The sequence below is a fragment of the Anguilla rostrata genome, chromosome 8, assembly GCF_018555375.3.
Source record: "Anguilla rostrata isolate EN2019 chromosome 8, ASM1855537v3, whole genome shotgun sequence".
Lineage (NCBI taxonomy): Eukaryota > Metazoa > Chordata > Actinopteri > Anguilliformes > Anguillidae > Anguilla > Anguilla rostrata.
In genome coordinates, this window is record NC_057940.1 from 29,697,599 (window position 1) to 29,723,608 (window position 26,010).

At 39.8% G+C, this 26,010-nt stretch overlaps 1 protein-coding gene across 16 annotated transcripts in view; it reads right to left on the bottom strand.

Annotated features, from left to right (window-relative positions):
* gjb9b (gap junction protein beta 9b) overlaps window positions 1–26,010 on the bottom strand; it is an 81,244-nt gene that overhangs the window by 51,026 nt on the left and 4,208 nt on the right. For 4 of the 16 annotated variants that reach the window (XR_010331903.1, XR_010331905.1, XR_010331898.1 and 1 more), the window contains exons 2-3: window positions 25,709–25,793; window positions 15,508–15,551 (exon numbers count right to left, since the gene is read on the bottom strand). The gene's annotated coding sequence lies outside the window, so the exon portion shown is untranslated. Of the gene's footprint in view, window positions 1–5,901; window positions 5,962–15,468; window positions 15,552–25,708; window positions 25,794–26,010 lie in introns of all 16 variants that reach the window. The other 12 variants (XR_010331897.1, XR_010331900.1, XR_010331893.1 and 9 more) reach the window with 5 other exon arrangements.

The window sequence follows — 26,010 nt, forward strand, 5'->3', positions numbered from 1 at the left end:
AGCCTGCTTTAAGAAGCAAGCATTACCTATATTCCTCTGGGCTGATTATACTACCCCCCTCTGTACATGCAGGGAATGGAGGATAATGTGTCTGAAACCAAATAGAATGTCCATGGCCACCCTTTAAGACTGAGACAGGTCATCTCCCTGATGAGATTTACAGGCCGCAACATGGAGAGAGGACCTCTGAAGCAGAGCTTCTTCAGCTCATCCAAGTGCAAAGAATTCTCCAGAAACAGTAATAAATCCTTTGTGCTGCATTGAGTTGGAGTTTCCTTTGGTCTTTATTTGCCGTCTTCATCTATGCTCAAGGTTTAAGTTAAAGGTCTGTGCAATCTTGTTTATCCCTGGAATAATAGTTCTTATTTGTCAAGCATGAGTTATATTCTACACACTGATAGAACTGAACTCTTTAATGTGCTAATGGAGTACATTCTTTATCTGCATGATCTATGGTCATGTTTGGACTTTTAATATAGAACATCAATTACATCAGCAGCCATTTCCCATGAACAGAATGGCTGTGTCTGGCTACAGGACTGCGTACCTTTCCTAATTTAAAGCAGAAGAGAAAACACCTCTGTCCTCTTCCGAACTCTGCCATTGCAGTGGACCTGCTTCACTCAGAGTACGTATTGGTTTACCACAAGGCAAGAGCAAACACACTAGGTCCTGAAATGCACAGGACATGCATGACCTGAAGTATTTAGTAAAAAAAAAAAAGAAGGATAAGGGTAATTTAGGGACATTGTTCTGAGACGGTGACATGCTGACCGTAGCAACATGGCCACCGTATGGCGCAAATCCTTTTCTTGGGCATTTGTGCTCTATATGGCTTCTTCCAGTGAAAACTGTCTGGGAACTCACCACCGTGCAATAGGGTCTCTGGTATATCTTTCACTTTTCATGTTCAGCATTTTCAGCTGTGCTGAACCCTCCTTTCAGTCTCTAGTCTCCACTCTGCCTTAACACAATACTTCAGTCAGTTTCTAATGGTAAAACCAGTTTAGGTACTGAAATTGTGGCAATTGTGACAATTTCTGAAACGCACATGTAAATATGTCTAAAATCTAGTAAATATAAATCATACAAATGTAAATCATGTATAAATAAGAACCTGTCACCTCTGTTTTTGCATACAACGTCCACTACTGCATGGCACAGTGGCAATGATATACAAGCCTAGAATCTGTGAGATGTTATATGAGAATGAACAGTTACAAGTGTTATATGAGCATTTTTAACTGCTTTTGACAATTGATAATGCAAATTATTTTTCTTCCCCTTAATGTATGTTATGTCTTCTGGACGTTTCCCCTCTTCTTTCAAGCTGGCCCACGTCACCCCACTGCTGAAAAAGCCCACTCTGGATCCCTCTGTCATCCAGAACTATCGTCCTGTCTCCCTTCTCCCTTTCCTATCCAAAACAATTGAACGAGCTGCTTCTAATCAACTCTCCTCTTTTCTCTCCCTGAACAACCTCCTAGACCCCTACCAGTCTGGCTTCAGACCTGGCCACTCGACAGAGACCGCACTCCTCTCGGTCAATGAGTCGCTTCACGCCGCACAAGCAGCCTCCCATTCATCTGTCCTGATCCTCCTAGACCTTTCTGCTGCCTTTGACACCGTCAACCATCCCATCCTCCTGTCCTCCCTGGCAGCTATGGGGATCTGTGGCACAGCACTTGACTGGATTGAGTCCTACCTCTCCGGTCGCTCCTTCCAAGTCGCCTGGGCTGGTGCAGTATCAGCACCTCGCCCCCTTGCCACAGGAGTTCCCCAGGGCTCTGTCCTTGGCCCCCTCCTATTCTCCCTGTACACCCAATCTCTTGGTCCTGTAATCTCTGCCCATGGGTTGTCCTATCATTGTTATGCCGATGACACCCAACTCTTTCTCTCCTTCCCGCCCTCTGACACTCAGGTCTCTGCTCGCATCTCTGCCTGCCTGAGGGACATCCAGAGCTGGATGGATAACCACCATCTTAAGCTGAACCCAGGCAAGACGGAGATGATCTTCATCCCTGCTCCATCCTCTAACCTTCTTGACTTTTCTATTTCCCTGGGGGACACTGTGGTGTCATCACCCACCGCAAAAAACCTTGGAGTGGTGATGGACAACAGACTGTCCCTCTCCCAGAACATCACGGCGGTGAGTCGAACGTGCAGGTTCTTCCTGTACAACATCCGGAGAATCCGCCCCTTCCTCACCACCTACGCAACCCAGCTCCTGGTTCAAGCGATGGTCCTGTCCCGCTTGGACTACTGCAACTCGCTACTGGCTGGTCTGCCAGCATCCGCCATCAGACCCCTGCAGCTCATCCAGAATGCTGCAGCGCGTCTGGTCTACAACCTCCCCAGACATTCCCATGTCACCCCCCTGCTCACTGACCTCCACTGGCTGCCTGTTATGGCTCGCATCAAATTTAAGTCCTTGGTGCTTGCATACCAGGCAGCTAAGGGTCAGCACCAGGGTACATTCAGAGGATCATCAGACCCTACACACCAGCCAGACCTCTCCGTTCTGCCACCTCTGGACGCTTGGCACCTCCCCTCTTCGCGTCTGCACTTCCCGCTCCCGTCTGCTGTCTGTCCTGGCCCCTCGCTGGTGGAATGACCTCCCCGTGATGGTCAGAACAGCAGAGAATCTCACCACTTTCAAACGCAGACTGAAGACTCATCTCTTCAGGCTGCACCTCTCCCCACCCCTCCCTAGCCTATAGTTCAGCTCATTGTACCTAGCTAGGATAATTTGATTATGTTAGTGTATCTGGCAGGATTGTTTTTGTATGATTAGGTGTGATTCCAGTGCTAGTTTGTACTTGGTAGGATTCTTGCTTGCTGAACAAGCTTACTCTACAGGGTTGGAGTCCTGATCGATGTGGTCACTTCTGGCACTACGATCCTTACTTCACTCTAGTGTTTCTTTTGCGCCTCTACATCATGAAACCTATGCACTTGTTGTACGTCGCTCTGGATAAGAGCGTCTGCTAAATGCCTATAATGTAATGTAATGTAATGTAATGTATTATCATCAATGATCTAATAAAGGCTAAGTGACAAAATTTTCATAAGGAAAGTATTAAGGAGCATAAGAAAGGTGAACATTATTTATTTATTTATTTAATTATGTATATTAGAAATATAGCATAGGCTGTGAGTTTTAGTAGAGATATTCATAAACCTAATTGGGTTAAAGTTATTTGATAGTTACAACACAATCATTTTCTCTTTCATTATGTCCACCAGATGTTTTTGGCTGTAACAAAAAATACAGTTTAGTAATTTTTAAGACTATGTAGTGAAAGTGACTTTAATAAGTACAATTCTAAATAGACTTTTTAAGTAACAGAGCCATACTTTTGTACTAGCTTGGGCCATTCATTTGTGGTCCTTTTGAGTTGAGGGTTTAGAAAATCTTTCAAGGAAGATACTTTGAGGCACCTTCCTTTGTTCCAGCAAGTTCCGCTGTGCACGCCGACTTAATTTCCATTATACAGCATTGAGTGGTTGACTCATGCCCAATTACCTTTATTTATATGCGATTATTACTTTGGTGATTTGCTTTTGATTCAAAATGCACCATTTCTCTACCTGCTTTACTCCACATTCTCTGATGCACGGCATCATTAGCACAAAGGCACTGATCCCTATTCATGAGACTCTCATCAGTCCGGTACTACTGTGCAGCTCCAGCGTAATCAAATGAAAGGCAGAGCACTCCGGATTTCAGGGTCCAAAACAACACTGACGTAATGGCAGATGATACACAATGGGAACTAAATCTGACAAGTGGCTGCTTAATATCCATTCCGTAGATTTTGTGCCAACGCAATGCGCAATTAGAACACGACTGGCTTTGTAGACAGTGTACAATGCAAAATGCAAAATCTGAGTTTCATTGAATTGTAAGATTATAGTTGTGAATAATTGTGAATACGATACAAGCAGTACCACCTTACTATAACTACTTCTGTGTGCTAACCCTAACCCAAACCAAAATTCTTCTGCTGTTCGTCATGAGATCAGGTCTGTGTGGCTTCAAAACTGTTCCATGGTCATCATTGATTTTAGTCCCAGACCTGGCTTCAGATATAGTATGCCTTTTTGTGGTTTGTATTCTAGGCTTCATATACCACCTTTGCAAAGGCACCCCTCCCCAAGACATTTCTTCATTTCTTTACCGTATGAAACAAGGATTGAAATCAGGCCTTAGTGCTTTTGGCACATACCTTCGCTAATTTGATCAAGCAAGCAACAGAGTACCCCCAGGTTTGGTAGATCCCTGAAGCCTAATTAATTTGAAGCTTTTGTCATCCATCAGCATATGGCTGTCATTAAGGCGATCAAACTCTCGGGCAGAAATGTGTTTGGAAAATCATTCACTTTTTCACCCATCTGGTGACATGGATAATTGATCACCCGAGCAACGTGCCTTGGTTCTTCATTATTTACCTCAGAGAAACAGCCCTGAAGGAAAAATCTCTATCTTTCCCTTTTGCTGCTTGTTGCTCTCAAACATCATAAAAATCACTGGATCAGATACAACAGACAACAGATAAAAATGCCCCTTGGGACTAAATAATTTACAGTAGGATTTGGCTAGGAATGCTTTAGGGCCATTTAGTAAACTGAACAACGAGATTGGATGTTTTTGTAGTGTCAAAAATTGTGTCCCAGAAAATGACAAATATTGTTCACAACAGAGAATCAAGTACAAGAGAACCAGTGCAGCTGGATGGCTAGCTTTGCCAGGAAATAAGGTTCTGGTTTGTGGGAGAGCCCCAAGGCCTACTACTGAATCCGGACTGTGGCAGTGCCAACTCTGGCTAGCAGTCCTAGAAATCACTGGATGTAATGACACTCAGTGACAAAGGATTTGAGCTACGTATATCAGGGGTCCCTTGCCCAGGTCCCACAGCTCCGTGATCAGGGGTGCCGTGGGCCGCTGACAGTTCACGCGGTTACATTTTGAATTCCACAGCGTCCATGTAAAGTAAACTTTAGGGGACGAAAATGCTGCGCTAAGTCGGCGTGTGGGCCTCATTGCAGATTTATTAGCACACAAAAAAACACTGATTGAATTCAAGGTTGGTTGGGATGAGATTAAATTCAAGTTTCCTATCCAAATGACATTGCCCTTCCCTCAACCTCCTCGACCCGGAAAGTCAATGCAGTAATGAATTCATAACGTAGCCCCAATGAGATGTTTATTACCCTCCCTGAAGGAAAGAGGAACAGCTTATGAGAACACTAATGTATTTATTTTGACTATTTTTACACTCAGGTGAGAAGGGATGCCATGAACAGGAATGCAGGGAACTCTAATTTTACCTGCTCAAATATAAACAGAGACATGCAGACATGTTGAATATGTAAAATTTATGTCACTTATTTCTTACTTAACCTATGCTTGATTTGTATATCGTATTTAACTGTCATTCCAGCCATACATATATCCATACACATACAGCACAATGGACATATTGATCAAAGGGAAATTTCAGATTCAATGTGGACATTGTTTCATATTCAACATAAATCTACTGATGTTTTGTCTTTGATCCAGAGTCCTTATGACTGATAGTCTTTGCTTTTCTTTTCTTAAAATGTTTAAATCAGCATGCTCATTTTAGGGGTGCTTTGAGTAAGGTTTTTTGAGAATACCTTAACTACGTCATGTACAGTGAAATCACAACTTAAATATCCTTCCCACTGTATCAGATGTAACATTATTACAAGGCTTTGTTGAATGCTTCATTCTGATTGGCCACTTCAGACATTCTATGGTTAAATACTTCTGAAAAATGACTGTTACTATGGGTGACAGACTTTTCATATCACTCCATGAAAGAATTGCATGTAATTTTCAAATTAAAAGACATTAGTCCACCATTAACTTACCTCATATCTTCCTGCCTGTTTACTGCAATGCTCCCCTTTGTCGATACACCTGCACAGTATCTACGAAAACAAAGTGGAAAATAATTGACTAATAAAATCACTTTAAGTCAAGACTATGGTGATGAAATTTATATGCATGCATCTTCATCTCTGTTGAAAAAACTGGATGTAGTCTATCATGCTGCCCTGCGGTTTGTAACTTGTGCAAGTGTACATACGCACCATTGTAACTTGTATGAAATGGTTCAATGGACTTCATTGTATTCAAGGAGAAAAACCCATATGTTAATTTTTATTTTTAAAGCTTTACTGGGTAAACTACCGCAGTACATATCCGGCTTACTGAAATATTACTCCAGTAGCCATAACACTAGATCCTCAGAGAAAATTCTCCTCATGGTCCCAAGTATTCGAACAGAACTGGGTAAATCAGCCTTTTCCTTTCATGCCCCGCATGTCTGGAATGAGTTACAAGGCATTCTTAATCTGAAATCCTTACCCTCTCTTGACATGTATAAAAATATGTTAAAATCTGTTTTTACTGAACAATGTTATTGCTTTTAGCAACAAGTGCCTTTTAGCTCCTGATCCTTGTATGTCTGTTTTTTTTTATTATTATATTTTTTATTTTTTTATTTTCTTTGGTATGTTTTAATATGAAACTTTTATTTTCCTGCTGCCATCTTGACCAGGACTCCCTGGCAGAAGAGATATTGTATCTCAATGGGACCTTCCTGGTTAAATAAAGGATAATAAATAATAATAAATAAATAATTTTGTGTGACATTATTGATCGATTTCTTTTGTAAGGTAATTAGTCATATGATAGGCGGGATGAATCCACTCCAAGGTGGTCCGCTATCAGAAGATAATGACCTTTGCAAAGTCAACCATTCTTCACTTCCATGTTGGTCATTATTTTTCAATAGCAGAACACCTTGTCGTGGATTATCCTTACTAAACATACAGTTCCATTATGTATTATAATAGCTTTGAAAAGGGATGCATTTTTGTGTGTGCTTCCAAAATAGTTGATCATTTCATTCAGTTGTATTGTTATTCCAGTGACTCTTTCACATATATGTAGTTAAAATCCTTCCTTTAACATTATTTTTTCACTGCTTTGTTTCCTCAGTGCAGGGATACTATAAATCAAAAGTATTGATTATTTAAAATCTAATTTTTACATTATTAAACATCATTGTAGAAAGGTGCAACTATATAGTTCATCATCTCCATCATCAGCCAGGTTGTTATTGACACACCTGTGTGTTTTCAATTATGTCCTTTAAAACTGAGGGAACTGATCTGTTTGTCACTTTTTGCGGCCTCAGACGATCCCAGTGAATGTTCTAAAGTCACTGACCTATTGGATAGGTTTAACAACAGAACGTATTACAGACAGTTAATCGTCTCACAAAAGTCACAGACTTAATGGAAAGTTATATAGTCAGTATATGTGTCTTGAACACCTGGAGGGGGTATACTGACATGGCTCTTGAAAGATTTTTCAAGTCCTTGCTTTTCCCTCCCCCAAAAAATCCCTTCAAATCAGGGACTCTAAGCAACAAACATTTTCTTTTTTAAATAAAGTAATATCAAATTAAAACAGAATTTATGGTTCCTTTCCTGCTACACAGTAATAGCCTGCAATAAAAGGAGCTAAAGCATTAAGCAAACACTTCCTTCTTTATTAGGACAATTTGTAGAGAAAGCTGCAAATTAAGGTAAATGGATAACCTACGATCCTAAAGCTACCATTTCAGGGGCCAGTGAAATAGCATTCAAGATAATGGCACAAAAGCTTTAATGTGATAGCTCATAAAACTGTATTCATGCACAAATAAGAGGACCAATAAAATGACAAAGCGCATGAATAATAAACATTCCATTGCGCTTCACAGAAGTCATACATTACCTGAAACAAACAAATAACGATTAAAACTAAAGAAGGTAGTGAAGTTCTTCACTAAAATGGTAGGAAGTTCTTAGGGTGTTTGAAAAATATAAGATCAAAATTTCAGTTTAAAAAAATATATATCATCAATGTATTACAATGTATTTCAATACAGTATTTCAGTACACATTTCAAGCATAGTCTGTAAACCTGCAGACATACAAAATCCCTAAATTTGTCTGAGTAAAGTTAATGCTTCAACATTTTAAAACAATTCTTGAATTGGCACTGAAATAACCTAGTATAAAATAATATAAAATATTATTTATAAAATAAATAACCTTATAAAATAATAAGTTTGTTTCAAATTTCCTGCACACTGTTTGAGCCTTTCCTCAGGTTTTCATGGTGGATTGAGTAAACCTCTTACTGACCAAACATAAAAATTTCTAATACACAGAAAATGTAAGATAACTTAACTTTACTACTTTAATAAGTAGCAAATTATTAACAAACGAAACTCAAAAATTGTAATTGTTGGTCCCGAGAATGTAATCATTGTTGTGTACTCAACATCAATGTTTCTCAACATTTCTTTTTCTCCACGGCCCCATGTGTAATATATTCTAGGTCGCTCCTTATATGTTGACATTTTCCTTCCCACCTTTCTCCTACTGCGGTGACAAAAGTGCTTTATTTAAAAAATGTGTTTATTATGACAGAATTGCTTGCTGTTGCCAGGGCCATTACATTGCTTTATATTGCATTAAACAAATGTCATCTTTGAGTAAGCTTTACTCATTCAAGTATGTTAAATTGCTTTTTAAAATATGACAAATTAACGGGCACTACTTACACACAAGAAAAAATCTAAATGGATGTAAAAAGAAATGCTGAATATATATATATATATATATATATATATATATATATATACACACACACATTTTTTCAGCATAATTATGAAACACAGTGGCATAATATATTATATATTATGCATATGGGCATATTGTCCTTGTAACTGTTGAAGTAGCCTTCATGGCAGGGGCAGGTGATTTTCATCTGTTCATCCAGAAAAGTTTTGTGCTGCTGGTTTTATGTCAGAATGTTGATCCGTAGTCTCCTGCCCTTCAGCATTGGCTGATAATATGCTTTGGACATTAAACCATTTAATCTTTTGAACACTGTGCTTGCAGTGTCCTGTGATGTCTCAGACCAGAGTAAGACTAAGACACTGCTCTTCTTCTCTCTCTCACGGCTCTAAGTGCTCGAAGATATTCCCTGATGTGGCATCAAAGCTGGCCAGAGCTAGCAGTGACTGAAATTATTGCGCCTTTGAAATATCTCCCTATACTTGCCTTAGCAGAGAAACTCGTGTAGTAGCTTTACTGTTTCATTTGGTATTACAGACTATTCCACAAAGGCTTGTTTGGGTTCAGATCTGACGTGGAGAAATTCAGTTTCATGCTCCTCTAATCGTTGGGCATCAACTCAACTGCTCTGTGGACATCTCATCGTTCACCAGAGTCACGAGACTTCCACACTGAGGAACAAGTCCCACTCGCACAGCAAGTTCCGAAGATCTCATGTATTTCAATGACAGCTAATGTGCAGGGCTTGCATTGTTTTAAATGGCAAGTACAGTAGCCTATATTCTAATATTAAATGCACAAGTGTGAAAATGTTCTCTGTTTTTCAGAAATGATTGTCTCTGGTCAACCTTTTGACTCATCTCAAACTCTTCACACGAAAGACCTTGGTTTTACAGTGATGACAAGCATGCATAATTACAGCATTCCGTGGATCACATGACAAAAAAAATGCTCTTAATCATTTTAACACCAAGGGCTTGCATGTCAAACATATGGCAACTAAAATGGAGCAGGTAGGCTTCCTTGACATCTGTATGTAGGAATGTACAAATAAGGCTTCTCTATTTAGGGATAGAGTATGGTATTCATAAATGTATCTCTGTTGGGTGAATTCTTGGCAATTTGTTGTGGTTATTTGAAATTCTATCGGCATTCTTTCCCCATTGAAGATTTTGCCAAGGATAAGTCTGCCATTTTCCCAGTCATTCATCATGATGGGAAGGGCATCATTAACACAGCAGATGTACAGATATGACTGGAAGCCCAGCAAAGATGGAGAGCAATGGAGGTTTATGATATGTGCACAACAACGCGTGCACAATACAACAGTAAGGGGTTGTACAGAGTCCATTCGATCCTACAGCCGTATATATCTTCCTCGCCCTGCTTGGCATTGAGTTTTTGTGAAGCTGTCAACGTAATTATTTTTTTATGCTTTCGGATAATGATATCTGTTCCTCCTGAAAGATTCTTCAGAGCAGAGTGGGAACGGAGTGAGACAAACCAGCCGAAGACATTGTTCGGATTTCATTGTTCAGTGTTGTCATGTGTGTGTATGTGTGTGTGTGTGTGTGGGGGGGGGTGGCAGTGGTGAAGAAACACAGCCAAGCGTAAAAGACAGGCAGGAGAGAAAAACAATCTATCAGCTTGTCAAATCGACAATGATGGCATTAAACCATAAAGCGCAATAACCAAGCACAGGGCCCTTGTCCTATCTTTTGTCAAAACAGTCTCTATAAATAGCATCCAAGACAGCTTGTGTAAGCGCTCATGTTTGCATGCCAGTCTCAAAAGCTACGCTTCCAATACTCAAGCTGAGTTCCCGGGAATTGTGAGCACTTAAATTCATACATCATCATACGCTGTTTTGTCATTAACTACTACGGTGTTTTCATCTTACTTTTTGTAGAAAATATATATTTGATGGTGTAATTCACTGTTTTAGTCAAGCACACCATCTTTGATTTCAGAGAGAACAGATATATGAATGATATAGTTGGTTACAGCTGGTTCAAAGCCACAGGAAAGGTCTGACAGGTGAAAAGTAAAGTTGCATAGGCAATAACACTGTCTACCCCCATATTAAAAATAATATTCTATTTTCTTCTCTACATATATACAAAACTCCGATAGCTTGGCGACCTGTCCAGGGTGCATTCCCGCCTCTCGCCCAATGCACGCTGGGATAGGCACCAGTACCCCCCCCCCCCCGTTTGAAAAAAATGTGGGAATTTTAATAATTTGGTGCAAGTTAAAACTATATTTGTAACATTTCGATTTAATTTAGTACCGTACATTAATATATTTATTATGTAAAAGGGCAACAATTAATTTTCTCAACAAAATTAGTCAAAGATGAATTTGAACTACAGGGCCTCTTGATCCTTGGTATTATTTGGACTTTTAATTGTTTGACTTTCTATAAAAAGTGCTTTTATAACCCAAATGTGATATAAGCTGCACGGGTATATATGCAGGTTAAGATACATTTTGTTTAGCAATGCATATGTTTTTTCAAATATTTGGAGGTTGTAACATGTCACAAGGCACCCACTGCCCTTATAAAAGCATAGAAAAGCATCTCTGTGGTTCAAAGAAGATAGTAATAACCATTAATGGCTTTTCTTCTTTTTTGGTCTCAATGACAATGACATGATCATTAAGGGGATGAACAGGTATAGATAGACCATAATATGTTAAGGCTTTTTATAAACAGCATGACACAGGATGTACTGATCCATTTCCATTTTTTTTTTAAACAATAATGTAGCTTGAATATCAGAAACAAAACCCCATACCATGTTCAGTGATAGGAAATCCAAATATTGCTCTAATGTGAGAAATGCATAGTCTGTATACTGATCAGGAGATTTTCAACAGCAATCACTATGGAGATAAAAGTGATCATGATCATTATTATAATATCCCATTCTACTTGACTAACTTATCAATCACTGGCTTCTGTGGGTTGCGCAAAGTGATTTGTTTGTTGAGAATCAATGATTAGATTTATAATTTAATTACAATCAATAAGATTTGTTCTGAGTTGATGCGCTGCTATTAATATTGTCCACTGCCATTAAGATCATTGATGGAAAACGTCTAAATGATGAATACTGAAAACAGGCTGGCAAATCCAGTTAAAATCCCATTGCATCTGGGACCAGGGCTGTAGCAGACGGTTTTTTTTTTGGTTGCCAGTTGAAAACCTCCTACAACTCAAAAGCTTAACCAGTGTCTAATTACGAGCCTTGAATTCTCTGACTGTGCACATCAGACGAGGCATCTTTTAAAAGTTCAAGTGGAACTGTATGGGTGACTTGAGGATATCAGAAGAGAAACCAAGGAGGATTTATTTAAACTGAAAGGGAATCTGAGAGGTAGCACTGAGATCTGGCCAGAGATCGTGGGATTTCACAGAAAGCCTTTTCTTGTGAATTCTATCCTGCTCCTTCTTCGCTCTCGCTTTGCCTGTTGTTGCCAGGACACTGGAGTTGTGCTTGTGCTTCATCATTTGTTCAGACCACCAATGCCCTTTACATCATTGCTATTTCGATTCTGTATGTGCTGCACGGCACAGAATAGATCGTAGAAGAATCAAGGCAAAAAAATATGTTTATAATGTGTAGCTGAGGGATGGCCAATGCAGTAAAACTACAACCATGGGGGACTGCTGTAAGAGCTGACCAAATAAGGTCAAAAATTTCAGGAACTCATACATTCACAAATGACAAAACCCGTAATGCATTATGGAATCCATTTTCCGGGCATCTGTTTATCTTTCAAGAACAGTAAAAATGTTGTCACTGAGCACATGATGCGAGGCTAATGTGATTAAAATGATCTTAAGAGAAAGGAAAAAACAGAGAGACCTTTTTCTTTTGTATACATAATCCTTGCTCCTAATTTTATTTAAAAGGATCAACAGAAACCCCAGGACAGGGTGCATGCATGTAAATTTCTTGTATAATTCTGTATTGATGGTAACAGGTGCTGTACAGCTGCCAGTATTGTCAATCAGCGAACGTGAGACTATGTTTTGATTAGGTAGAAACTACTTTGGTTTTGCACTGCGGCCAGCTGTTTCATTAGCATGGGTTGAGATGATTTTGCAGGTAATTAATCAGAGGGCACTATCAATGGCCAGCTGATACACAGCCCAGTATCAGAGGCACTGGGGGCTCGGAACAGCGGGAATTTGCTCATGTGTCGCTGGTGTTCTTCCACAGCCGTTTTAGGGGAGGACACCATGTTCAAGAGTGTTCAAGTGTGGAAGCACAGCACGCATTCAAAGAGGATGGACTAAACAGATAACCAAAACTCCAGCTGTTCATATATATATATATATATATATATATATATATATACACACACACGTATATGAATGTATGTGTGTGTGTGTGTGTGTGTATGTGTGTGTGAGTGGAAAACTAAAAAGTAATGTGCGTTTGTGTGTCAAGGGAGGTTGCAGAGAAGCACAGGATGTCAGAAACCTCTGGTGATGCAGGTGTTTGTCGGCAGGAAAGGGAGTGGAAGTGACAGTTAAAATGTTACTGTGCCAAAACAATAATAAATATTGCTGCAAGCAGCGATACATGGACATAATAATCATGTTACATACTGTCAAACAATCTGCCAAGTTGATAAGTCTCATTCATGTGGTTAGGCCAAAACAAGGGACAGAGGAAAATTGGTAATAGCATTCCAAAATGTGGCCAATACAAGATGGAGGCAAAACATAAGGTAGAGTTATATGTTCCAGATGACAAACTTCAGAACACTACAGAAAGTTTTAAGTCTCTAAAAGACTCAATAGCACCACCATTTTGATTTTGATCCAAGTGTTTATAACAACTGTAGTGCTCAGTGTTTCAATGCTCTGCTTACTTCTGCAATGTTAGCATTTCTGCGATAATCATGAAAGATCAAAATCAAACTAAGCGTAGCCACTGCCTGCTGTCTCCTGCAGTCCCTCTCTAATCAGTTAAGAGGTAAGTCTGGGAGCTGGCCTTTAGATTGACTGCATGCCCATGTCCTTTGGTCACACAGAATTATATCTGACAGCTGAAACAAGGTGATAAGTGATGGCTACTGAAGGACTTATAATGAAGTATTATTCTTTCAGATGAAGTCAATGGTTTACCCAAGGACAGCCTTTCTGTTCCCCCCACTGTTGTTCTTAATAATAATCCTTGTGCTTCGCCTTCAAAAGGAAAATACTATTGTGACTAATGCTGATACAAAATTATAATAAATACATTAAAAATCCATTGGTTTAAAAAAAAAAAAATGTTCAGTTAATTAAGTACTCATTCCAACAGCATAAATTAATCAAATTGGCTGTTTTTACCATTTTTGTCAAGTGTGCTTCTTGATTTGTCACTGTTCCCGCGGCAACCCACACAAAGAGCGCTGCAGCTGAAGTACCTTGTCTATGGTTTTCCACAGTACAGGCCACACAGTACCAAAGACAAGAGCGAGCACAGATCAAAAAAGAGCTGAGCCTCTCACTGACAATACCTAATATCTTTGCTTAATTGGTTTTCAAACTCATCTTATGCTTGATGGGAACAGGCAAGTGTGTGCAGCAACGAGGGGCTCATAGTAAGCTAATGTCATCGTCTAGACTTGAAGCTGCAAGGTTACAGATTCTTGGCCCATCCTGTACCTAATCAGTCTATAACCCCAAAAGGTAGATTTGCAGCTCTAGATTCAAAATTTTGTTTGAACCATTTTTGTGTCTTTTTAGGGCTCGGAGATGGGCACCTGTTATCTGATCTCAGCAATTGGAGAGGAAAAGCAATAATGGTGACAATTTTTCCCAGGGAGTTTTTCCACCGTGTAATTTCCTATTTGAAACTGGGGCTGACAAGACTGTCTGAACATCTCAATGATTCAATGTACTGACTCTCTCACCCCATCATCCTCCTCAGGTACTTCACCACTGGACTTTTTGTGTGTGCTTGTATGTGAGCGAGAGAAATTAAAAGAGAACAGTGCTGAGAATGAAGGAAACATGCTTCACATTTGCACACACACACAATCACGCGCACACACACACACACCCACAGTGTGTCACTCATTTGTGTTGACCGATCTCAAATGGTATCCATCAGTACCCATTTTGAATTGTGGGTTGCAACAGCATGTGAAAGAGTGCAGGATGAAAATCAATGGGGCGGTTTCACTTTATTTTTGAACTAGGGATGCTTCCAAAGCCTGGCGTGCATACTTCATATAAAAAACCTATTCTGGAATGCTTTTGTAGTTCAACAAAATTTTTGTCAGTGTGTTTTCAAACAAGATTTTTTTGGCATCCCGTCATTTCATTGTTTTCAAACCTGCACATTTGTTACAGGCAGTTCATTTGTCTGGCAGCTGCCTTTTCGTGTGCAGAATTGTGCAGGGAGAGTGCTTGTAAACCTTGGTTCCACAATGCCTCCAGTTCCTGTGGCAGAGCGCTGCTTTCTGAATTTAAGAGCCCCAGAGTAAACACATCGGCTGTCCTCTCTCCTTGCTACCTCAAAGGCCCTCCTGTTGGCATTTTGTCCATTTATCTTTGGCGATCAATTTCCTGGGCCATCTCAACTTAGTGATTTGTTTTTGTTGGTGCGCCCCTCTACCCTTTCTCCTTAAAGTTGTGCGGTCATCAGTTTTTTTTGTTTTCATTAATCATGCAGTTGTTTCTTGCGAGGCTGTGGGGATGACCCCCTGATCCTGCCCGCACCTACCAGCTCTCCTGTAATAGTTCTAATTAAGCCTGTCTCGCTGTATTAGGCTGCTTTGCATTTCATTCACCTCCAAACACTGCCTCCACTGCCCGGTCTTTCCACTCACCTTGGAAATTTAATTGGAGCTCAGCGTTGAGTCTGGCAGGCTACCTGTGACGGAAAGAGTACAGGGATGAAGGTGGCCTGCTCTGGCAAAAAGAAGCACGATTAAAAAAGTGAATAAAAAACACAGCAAGATAATTTAATAAATGTTTCATTATTTATGAGAGGATACCGTATGCAACTAAAGCGACATGCAGATTTTGCTTTAAAGGAGCTATACTTCAGTGGTTGAGGATTATAAACTTTATCTGCCCATGTATTCCAATAAACATCATTGCTGTGGGGTGCACATGTGGACAATAGTTTTTTCTCTTTTTTTCTCACACATTGGAACTTGTCAGTTATCTAAAAAAATATTATTATTATTATTATGGGCAGTGCCAGTACTCATAGGCGCAAACTGTAGAAGTTCCAGTATGGCGTACCAGTCCGTTCTGGAACTTTCCATTTTTGCACCAAGCTATAACATTGAAAAGGCGGGTTGCATTGCAGCGGCCAACATTTACTGGAATCTATTGTTGGGTCAAGCAAGTCAAAGTCGTTTAACAAGAAGTAATCTACAAGCAGTTTGTAAATCACATCAAGTGGATACGCTCAGAATTCTAAATCCAGTGAATGTATCCTGTGGCATCAGCTGCTGTCTGAATTATAATCCCTTAAACAGGGCAATAAGAATTTACCTTTATTTTAGTGGTAAAAGTTCACAAATACAAACAGGCAGCCCAAAACGAATGGTCTTATTGTGGTAAATAACTATAGCATGCATACCTAAATCCATTAACAAGTGGCAGTACACAATAAGAAGTAGCCTTACGCTACATGGGCAAAAAACAAAAGTGAGTATCAGCACAATTCAAGCACTGATGGGAGCAGAAAAGAGTATCAGGAGCTTAAAATAAGGGCCAGTATGCAAGAGAAAGTTTGAGTAAGTTAACCTGTACATGAAGTGACATTAACTGATCTTGTAGTTAGCATCAACTGATGGACCACAATGGACAGTAACACAAAACCAATGTCACCAACCAGAAAGTCAACATCTTGATAATTGTATTGAATTGCCTTACTTTAAGTTAACTTTTAAAGCTATTAAGACTGTTTGGTGTACCCCCCACCGTTAGTTTTTTCCCTACCCATGGGGTTAAATGTAGCATTTCACTCCAGGTACTTTTGGTCAGATTGTTTATGAATGCTAGTTAGCTAGCCTACATGTCCGCTCGTCATTGATTTGCTGGCATCGGGGTCTAAGAACAGTAGTAGGGTTAAGCTGTTGAGGGGGCTGAATCCTCACCTTCGCTTACCATGTGAATGTGATGTGAAGACATTTTAAGCACTCTGTTTAAGCTTCACATTTATATTAACGTTAGCTTGTTTCAGAGATGGCTACATCAGTGAAAGGACAACTGTGAATGCACAGAGCAGGATGGAATCTAGCAATCAAATTCACTGTTACATAAAAGCTTGTACCTGTGTTTTTGTATTCTTTATGGGTCACACTCAATAGTCAATGACAGGTTAATATGTAATAATACTGAAAGCTGATTAGACAATTCAGCTTTGACCTCAAATTGACTTCTCATTAATAAGCATTATTTTAATAAAATATAGCAACCAGATGTAGATTTGAGTATTGCACAATAACTTCAAATTAAATTCACTGATCATAGAACATAAGTCTTTGTTATGTACACATGGGGTGGGCCATGACACAATCCCCCCCCCCCACACACCTTGGTCCAGAACTGAGACAAAAATGCATTTTCCCCCAAGTACTCTGTTCAGTATCCTGCCTGTTGGCCCCTGAATTAAAGATCATTTTTGTAATGAAAGTTTTTAAGGTGAATCTCTATGATAGATTTATGAGTTTATCACAGTTGACAAGGGACATTACACTGGCAGCATTAGAACTGGCAGCATATCAAACAGCCCATCGTAAAATGATCAGGAACCCCTGGGAAGAATACAGAGAAGCACTCTGCTCTGCAGCCACAGGCGGGCCAACCCACCACCTATGCTTTTTATTATAGCAGTGTGTGTGTGTGTGTGTGTGTGTGTCTCAGATAGCAAGTGACTCTGAGCCGGATTTGGGCCGATTCTGGCCGGGGTCAGCACCGCCGGGCCGGTCTCGCCGCACATCTGGCCCGGAGTTGCTTGCTGTCTGGGGTTTGTGTGTGCGCGCGTGTGTGCGAGTGCATGGGTGTGTGGGTGCAGGCCGTGCATGTCTGTGCCCGGCTACTTGTGCATTGGGGCAGGGGGTTATTAACAATATGTACACGCTGAACCTGTAGTCTTTTAAAGAGCGAAAGTGTCTTCATCTGACAAAGTGAGTGTGAGACGGCTTGTCTGGACGCAACAGAGAAATCTTGATCCAGCAGCCATAATTCCTCAGGCCTCCCATTCCCTCCCCTCCCCCAAAACCCCACCCGCACAAAGACATTGTCATAGTGGCCACCAGGAAGACACACTCCACCATTTTGAAATAAAAGGAGTCCCCCATGGTGGCACACAATGCCACTCTTATCTCTGCACCGTTCTCCCCAGGTCTGTTTAAGATGCCCAGTTTTCTTGTTGTCAAACTAAAGCAGTGAAAATCAAGCAACTGGAAAGTGTGCTGCACGATGGTACAAAGAGATAAGCAATGGAGCACAAGCATGTGCTTTGTCTCTCCACTCCGATAGCACTAACAAAGAGCCCTCATAGCCTGGATGCTAAAAGAAATGGGTCCCATTCTGGAATCTATACCTCTGTGTGCAAGTCCTCTCACTGATAATGACCTTGGTCTTAATTTCTTTTGTCCTGGCATAGGGTGGGTTTATGTCACTCAGACCTAATGACCATTGGCTGCTGTCTTTGGACTTTCCATTGCCTTTCTAGGGCTGTATTTAAGCCTATTGAACTAAACCTTCTAGCATCTCTTATCCTCTGACTATATCTGAGTGTTCTGTCCAAACTGTTGCATTTTGGAAGCAGTACACGGCATGTCAATTAAAGGTCTCACTGTACTTACTGTAAAAGAATAGTGTTCCTGTGTTGACTGAGCCAAAATTGGAGTCGGGCAATGTCCATCCTCCAGTTTTAATTGGCAAAATAAATCCTTTCCTCTCAGCTGATGTGCAGGATCCATTTTAGCAAATTATTTATTACTTTGGGTCAGTTTCATAAGCATACCAGGGCATGTTGTCAGGCTAAGCATGTTTTTTTTCAGGGTGATAGAAACAATTTCAGGCAAAGCAGGACATTTTTAGATGCTTACCCTAAACAAAGATGCCATTTAGCAGGGATAGAAGATATAAATAGACTACAAATAATTTTCATCCTAATCATCATTATCATAATTGTCATTGCCATCATAATCATCCTCACAGCGATCTTTGAAATCAATTCCCTGATAACCCCAGTTCTTCTGTAATGCAAAATGTATGGGATTTTCAGTTAGCTGTGGATTCTTTTACCATATTATTTTGTGAAAATCATAATTTAAAAATCTTTGTAAAAAATAGCATTTTCATTTAAACCAATCCAAAATGCATGATTTAAAAAAAATATATAATTTGAATTAGGCTATATATTTGAAACCATTCATTTCTTTTATGTCAAGCTATTTTTCAATTCCCTTTCTTCATGTGCAGGGACTGCAGGAAATGTAGTCATTTATTTGCACTTATTTAGTCAGGGCATAGGTATGCTTTGTTATTTTAATAATTGTTATTTTAATGTATTTTCATTAAATATCAGATGCCTGCTCTCTGACTTCAATTCAACCGAAAGTTTCCACTGGGAGTTAAAATTGTAATATGTCACAGGAAATGTATCACAGCCCGCCTTATTTCCTTCACTGTCCTACTTTATCCTCATCTTATTACATAACACCTTTTTATTCCTTATAGTAATCATGCAGTTCAGATGGAGGATGGGGTGGTAATGGGGAGGAATCATGTTTGTATATAGACGCCCTTTCTTTTTTTTCTTTTTTTAATGCATATGACTCTGGTGAGGATTTGAGAGTATAGAATGATAATCATCTTAATTAAACTTGATGTCATTGGGAAATGTGCACAAATAAGTAATAAAATACACAGCCCTGATCCAAGATACCCCCCTTCCAATGAAAAAAAGGGTGGTCTGATCATAATCCTTTGAAATATCAGATAATCAACTTAATTATGCTGCCGCAAAAGAGAGGACGAATGCAATATTCTGGACGGGCTGCTGCCTGGCCTATCCTTTTGTCAATATTTGCCAATATTTTTTAATCTCTTGTAGGGACTTCAAAGCTGCATATCGAATAGCATTTTTGCTATGCTAATAAGCATATTATGTCCCCTATAACAGATGAGCCCTCTGCAGTAACAGAATGCCATTCGCTGGGGTGGAATTATACAGGATTCAGACACTCTTATCCCTTTTTTTGCCATCTATTGTATTCCTGAGATTAAATATAGTGCCCTGTTGTCTGGAAAAGAACCTGCTGCGGGAGATCTAATTTTATGGCCCAAATAAATATCTTATCATTGAATACAATGGATTTCTAATTTCTGACAGCAGTTTTAATAAGGAAAGAGGAAATATTTCAGCACTGGTGTCCTTTTTCTTATCCTCTTTTTAAAATTAGAGGCCTTTTATTTATTACGTTACATTAATTCACAAAGCGATTCAATAAACCAGGAATGAACCTCGGCAGATATGGTATTCTCCAGTAGCTCTTACGTTGATTGCCTGTAATAATTAGAAAAATATAAAAAATCCTGCTCTTATAAGTGCCATCCGATAGCGATGACACTTTCAAAGCTGTAACCGGAGCGTGAGACTGTTACGATGAGCGCATAGCGGGTGTAACGATTAGAATCATGCGGTTAATCCCGTTCCACCGCTGTGCGTTTCCATTGTCGGGTGCGTAAATGAGGCAGCATTCGCTCGCATAAAAGGAGAGCAACCAGTGAATTCCAGCTATCTGAACAAGGGAGGCCAGGCTTTTGTGGGCTACCCCATCCACCATACATCTCTCTAACATCTGTGATTGGGTACGCATTCAATTATAACAGAAATTCTATTAGATTATTTAAAAATGACACGGAATTGCATTACATTGCTGCATTTCCAGATGCCATTGTCCCTGGAGTGGAAGGCTCCAGTCCTGCTGATCAGCAGTGCCATCAGATGAGCTGGTTTTCATTCAGCCACGACTTTTAATTGTTTCATTGAAGTTAATCGGATGCTAACCGAGAGGCCTGTGGGACTTTGGCCCGCCAGAGCTGAAAGATGCCCCATCTGGACTAACTTACTCGAGTCAAAGTGCATATAATGCTTGGTCTAGTGTTATAGTGCCATTGGTACCACACACAACTGAATTTCTGTTCATAATTGACAAAGGCATCAAGACCACCATTTTTAGTTCATTTTATTTGTATCTTTCTGGCATGAAAATCAACACCTGCACAAAAAAGTTAGGCTGTGTATAAGTGGGTCTAAGTGGCTATAACTAGCCAATTAAGTCCAGTTAAAGGAAAGTGAGTTGCTCTGGATAACAGCATCTGACAAATTATGTGAAGTTATGAGGAACCATCAGTACTTAAATTTGTTTTTCAAAGTCAAGTAAAAAGTGCTAGGGCAGTTTGTTTGAATGTAACCATAGTGTTTCCATGATAGCTTCATTCTTACATGTACTATGCATCATTATGATGCAGGAAGCATTGTTGAATTATGCAAACACAGTGATTCAGCTGGGGGCACAGAGAATAAGATATTCCTCTACAAATATGCAATATAAAACAAAAATGAATGATAGAATTGAATATGGAGAATGTAATATGGGAAAACATGCTGGCAGTATATTGCTTGATTTTCTCTAGGTTCACACCAAAACACAAACCATTTTAAAAAGTTTGTCTCGCTTTTTGCCCACAATCTTGAATACCCAGTTGTAACTCTCAATATACCTCAATATACTGCTGTTTGATCCAGACCCTACTCATGCAGCACAGTAGCTACAGTGAGTGCACTTTTCTGATCAATGTCTACATGCTAGAGACTATTTTCCTCACTATATACAACACAGCATTACAAAAAGACCTAGTGCTGATTGGTGGAGAGGCATATCATGCACTGGTGAAAACTGCTAGCTCATAGGCACTTGGCTCATTGTTGGAAGTAACTGATGGAGCAGTAACTGGAGGAAACCTGGCTAAATGGAACCTGCCCAACTCCTGGCATAATGAAGCCAACTGTTCCTACTATTCATGATGCCCCAGGGCTATGATGACATAGCCCTGGGGCAAACCTACAGTGTAATATAAGCGGCCCAATACTCGAGAGCCTCACATACCTCTCAACATTTTTGAGGTTTATGAAAATGAAATACATTCAGTTTTGATGTTCTACTATTAAGAAAGATTGTAATATTGCGAGCAATTATCTGCAAAATTATGTGTTGTGCACAAGGCCATCAAACATTTCAGAAACATTCAGAAAATCTGAAACAAAATCTGTTGCACCCACACACATTTTGGAGTGTAATTCATTTTGATGCTGATACCATTTTCTTTAGAAAAAATTCATAATTTGTGGTGAATTGTGGTAATGCCTTAATTAAGTAGTACCTAACATTCAAAACAATTTGCACATTCAACATTTTTTAAAGAATCTTAAACTGTAAAATTTAAATAATTAGACTACCGTGCTTAAAACCTTTCAGAGACTGTCATTTTAATTATTGTGACATTTACTGTTCTTCCAGTGTGGAAAGGTATTTTGGTTTTCTAAAGTAACTTCAAATTAAAATCTTTCCGATCACTGTCTAAAGGACACTTTCTAGACGTGGTCCAGTAGAAGCAAACCACCCATTTAAAGGTGCACTGTATTCCAGATAAGGAAGTGTGGACATGAGTAGACAGGCTGTACACTTTAGGTTCCACTCTCTACAGTGTCTCAGTCTAGGCCGGGAGAATCAATATAGAAACAAAATTGAAACTATAACTGCTTGTACGGTAAATGTTGCAGGTTTGATATCCAGGTAGGACGTACCAATGTTGGAAATAACAACTCTGTGTCTTTGAGCAAGGACTGGGAAAAAAGTATTTTTTTACAGAAGAACAGGAAGAAGTTCAGAGAAAAAAAGGTGCGTACAGAAGCCTACTGGCTGGATACATCCATTATGAGTTTATCAACCACAGGTCCACCAGATCCATTCACTTGTTATGAAGTTAAAAACAAATCTTCTCTTGGTAGGCTAAGTATCGAAATGGATGCAATCTACTATAAACAATCCAAGGTTTCAAAAGAAAGAATAAATTCACAACAGGATCGTATAGTCACATACTAGCTGGCATAAATATGAAACTTCCTCTTGAACAAACACAATCAAATTATAATATTTCTTCATAAAGATATGACAAAACGCTGTATCATAAAATCTAACTGAATGAAAATGAAATTAACTACAGGAGGAGAGTAATATTGCTTACAATAAATACATAAATAAAAACATAATGAATGGAAAACAGCTTGAAAATGAATATTTAAACCATCCCTCCATGTCAAAATGCAAGGACCGGCTTCATTTGTTATGAATATGAACATTATTATTAAAGTACATAATGAGAGTGCAATTCGACATGCTTAATTTCATTTAGGGATGAATTATTCTAAGTGCCCCAAAGACAAAATCTAAATTAGTGCAAAAATCACTGAAAATAATTGGGGTGAGGTGGAGTGTGTGTGTGTGTGAGTGAGGTGGGGTATATATGTGTGTGTTTCGGTGTCTGTGCGTGGGGAATGTTTGATTTTGTTTCGCAGTGGAGCACAACATAAAGAGAAAGAGAGGTTCGCCGTGTTCTGTGACTGATCAGAACACAAAGTGCTCTGTAATGGATCAGGGGACTGAACTCATAATAATTTTTCATGATTTTTCAGTTTATGTACAATTAAACTTTGGAAAGCAGGCATGCCGAACATGCCAGATATGACCACAGCAGGGGAGTAAGGGAAGAGGGGGGACGGGGGTGCTCTGGGGGGCAGAGGGGGGAGTTTGTTAATGACTCATTATCTCATATTAATGGCCAGGCAAGGCTGTTATACCAGCTGATCAATCACAAGGTCACAAGACTGCTCATTTATTACAGCCAATTTGATTTGAAATGTATTATGACTCCGGTCCCTCCCGGCGAAATCTATTGGGGTATTAACAGGTCTGATGCAAGGATATTGGGGACAGCTTGAGGTCAGCAGGCCTCATGATGTATGGGAAGAGATACTGTAAACATTCATTTAGTGGAATCGAATCCAGCCCTACCCTCCACAACTGTCGGGCTGTGACTGTGCTGCCAGATTCCCTTCAGTTCTCCTGTCTCTCACTAGATGGCACTGTTCCCACTTCTCACTTGCTGTAATGAGCTCACACCCAACTGGAGAGGGTTGGAGATGTCCAACATCTAATGTCCTGTTGCACCATGCCTCTCATACCCGTCTGTAAGCCCATCTCTGTAGCTCAGTCAGATGGCATTTTGCAACTTTGGGGACATGACAAGACATGACAGTTAATTTGCAGAAACACAAAAGCTACAGTTGGTAATTACAGCTTTCATTGTAAGATGAGGAGCCACTAGAAAGATTACTAGAGTGATGTATTATTATTATTCTTATTATTACTATTATTATTATATGGCTGAGCGATGGTGCAGTGGGCAGCGCTGTCGCCTCACAGCAAGAAGGCCTTTCTGTGTGAAGTTTGCATGTGGGTTTCCTCCCACAGACATGCAGATTAGGCTATATGGAAATTGCCCATAGATATAAGTGAATGGGTGTGCGCCCTGCGATGGATTGGCAACCTGTCCAGGGTTTATTCCTGCTGCTCATCCAATGCATACTGGGATAGTCTCCAGCACCCCTGTGACCCTGAACAGGAATAAGCCGCTTATGAATTTATGGATTATTATTATTATTATTATTTTAAATAAAAAATGCAAAAGCCTACAGAATTTGTGATTGAAATGTATTAGTATCTTCTCCCTTTTGGAAGATAAAAAAATGTGCAGGCAAACCAATTCTCAGTGAAGGAAAAAATGCACTAATAAAGTGAGAAAAGGAATGGAGAGTGTGGGAGAGTTGTACAGAAAGACATGTGGCTTTCTGGGCTCTGTTCTGGGCACAGAGGGAAAAATATCATACCAAAAACATTCTGTAAGACCAGAGCATTCCTTCATTGGTTGGACTCCAACAGAAAACCAGATATCACAGCATCTGATTATGCTGCCAGTGATGAGCAACTCTTTAGTGCTGTGTGGCTCCAAAGCAAATTGTTAGGCATTCTTACTTTTATATCTCAGGTAGAAATGCAAGTAAATGTGGCCCCTTTTTGTGTGAAGTGAATTGGGGTATCATGTCATGCTAGTGCTTCAAAACGTGCTTTGAGTTCAAAACACAGATACACACTTGAAAACACATACGAACATGCACACATGCACACACGCACACACACAAACAACACTGTGCTAGTGTGGACCTGACCTGATATATGTGTTTAATGGGAACAGCAAGTTAGCCCTGTGATGGAAAGTGACACTGCCAATTGAGTTCAGTTCTACATGAAGAGAGGGTCCCGTCTCAGGTCAAGCACTCAAAGCAGGCCCATCTATAGCAATGAGAGAGAGCTTAATTCCCTACACACTGCGGTCACCTGGCTGACATACTCCAGTATGTCATTACTGCGCTTTGTGGAACTTCTCTGCACCAATGTGTAATCAGGCAGGTGTGTCTAACTTTCCAACCCCCTACCCAGCTTGGTATATGGGCATTTAAAACTTAATGACTGTGAATGAATAAAATACTACAAAATTAAAGACTGGTGAATTAGTACACCAAACCAAAATATGCCAAATTGATTTTAAATTAACAGTAGTAGTAGGACAGCAGTAGGATTAACTTTAAGAAGCCTGCTAATAAAACACTTTTTAATATAAATATTGAATATGAGTATCATCAAAGGAGCAGTCATTAGAGTATGAACGTAACCACACACAGGAAATGAGAAGTCTTCTTGGAAGTAAGCTGTAGAAGCAATCACCACAGGGGCGTTCTTAAAATATGTGCCTGAGAGTACCCAACACACCCACAGAGTACCTACAGTACCGCAAAATGAATAGACACTGTAAATGAAAACCAAATTAAAATATTTTTTTGTGTGCTACATTTTTAGGGGATGTCAGCTTTCATACCAGAGAATAAGATAAGCTGTCCCAATCGTCTGCTGTTCTCTCCTTTCCTCCACTTGTCTCCTCCCCTCCTTTCCTCTACATATGTCTGGGTAGGAGAAAAGAGGTAGTGGGGGGTGGAGGATAGGAGGTGAGAAGTACAAAGTAATAGGACACAGAGAGGGAGACCATTCGATTGGCACCCGAAGGAGCAGGAGGACATGCCATTCCAATGGAGTTTTATAGGCCATTAGTGAAGAATTTAATATCAGTTTTGCATAGATTTTTTGTGCTTTTTTTTGCTCTACAGATTCAAGCTGTATATG